This window comes from Pundamilia nyererei, unplaced genomic scaffold (genome assembly GCF_000239375.1).
Source record: "Pundamilia nyererei isolate P.nyererei 1_Seehausen unplaced genomic scaffold, PunNye1.0 scaffold00019, whole genome shotgun sequence".
Lineage (NCBI taxonomy): Eukaryota > Metazoa > Chordata > Actinopteri > Cichliformes > Cichlidae > Pundamilia > Pundamilia nyererei.
Genome location: NW_005187420.1, coordinates 2183789 through 2185570, shown reverse-complemented (window position 1 = coordinate 2185570; position 1782 = coordinate 2183789).

The following is a 1782-nucleotide window of genomic DNA, read 5'->3' as shown; positions in this document are numbered from 1 at the left end:
TGAGCCCAAAATTCAATTTTCTATGAACAAGACAAAGTGCTGAGTCGGTGCTTTGAACTCTCCTCATTTGCTTTTACTTCCGACGAACTGCCGATGTCATTTTTCAGCTCACTGAGCCGCCTTCTCTCAAATTAATTTCTACAAATTTCCAGAAACAACGGAAATTCTAGCTAGAATAAATGAGATTACTGAAAGAGTAATGTGGGTGTTGACAAGCAGCTGCTGACAAACTCAGAGTGTGAAGTATCACGACGGTTTTAGTTTGCTGTCAGCTGTTTCACTCAGTTTTAGTGAGTTTCAGTCATCAAAACTAGAACACCAGTTTATATAATTGATCAGATAAATAATGTGGCCTGCATTAAAAACACTGCAAAACACATTTTCAGCCCACACATCATGGAGAGGTTGATTAAGGTGAAGCCCAGCAGGCGGCCTGTGTTAATGGGAACAGTTCAGAATCAGCTGACGGTGATCTGAAACGCTGATATATCCGAATAAAAAACACAGCAGAGTTTGCAAGCTACAAGTTTTGCATTCAGCCAATGAAAGATAATATATTTGTGTGCAACTTTCCCAACCTATCTGGAAAATATAACAAGCACAGAAAAAAGCTAAAGCTTACAGTTATGGTCTTACATTTATTTATCCCCCATTTCTGACCTTTAAAACTGCTGTTAACTGTTACTTGCGCTGCTTCTTTTGAGCTCAGTACATCCGTTCACCCTAAGAGAGGCACATCTGTTCTGAGTCACACTTGACAATTCTAACAATTTTAAGCCATTGTAGGAGTCTCATTATCATGTCTCATGCAGATTTTTAAAGAATGTGTTATTTATTAGAGGTTTTTTTTCATTCTCTTCCATTTGGGGAAAGAGTTGGCAGCAAAAGGTTGGCTGTCACTTTACTGGTTTCTTTGCAGCCACTGAATAAAAGCCAGTCTTTAGGAAAGTGCCCTGTAAGTGGTGCTGGCTTTTGTACAATAGAATGTCTTAATATTTGGAACAAGGTGCAAAAATGCTGTGCCACAGAGGGGGTGTGTCACCATTAAATTGACCTTAATGTAACCCCTATTTCAATTTTAGAAGTTCAATAAAACTTAGTGTTTTGAACCACGCTGTAAAAGTCTCTATTCCTCCTGTAGACAAGTGAATCTATGAGAGACTGACGGCAGGCAGCTTCAAGTAGGCCCTGGAGGAACTGCAGTTACTAACATTTCTGACTTGGCTTAATTTCTCAGATCCAGAGGTTGCTGCTCAGTTTTTCCTGCAGGAGTTTAAAGGCAGGAATCCTCCAAACAGAGATTAGATAAACCAGCCCCAAGGTTGTTTTTTTTTGTCTGGCTTTCCTGAATCTATAGCTTCTGTTTTTCTCAGTCAAGAAAGCCCTGAGTTTGAACCGAGGGCACACAAGATGAGAAACTGGCAAAATAAGATCTGAAGTAACAAAACATGAAATCTACACTAAAGGAGATTTAACATGAGATACGCAGCCTAACAAATATAACAAGACACAAAACTAAAAGACCCAAAGCAGAAAAATAATAGAAAATTAACATTACCTGAAACTCAGCACATAAGAAAACTCTTAACTGAGAACCCAGGAGTCATAAGCTCTAAAAAAAAAAGGAATCAGGACATAAATGCCCTTAAAACGCTATTCTGACTGACATGACATCACCTCAAAGGCCTTAAACAAAGAGGATAAATGGGACTGAAATTAGAGGACAACCAGACTAATCATTAACTTTTGACTTTGTTTTGTTAGAGTTTTAATTAATCTTGA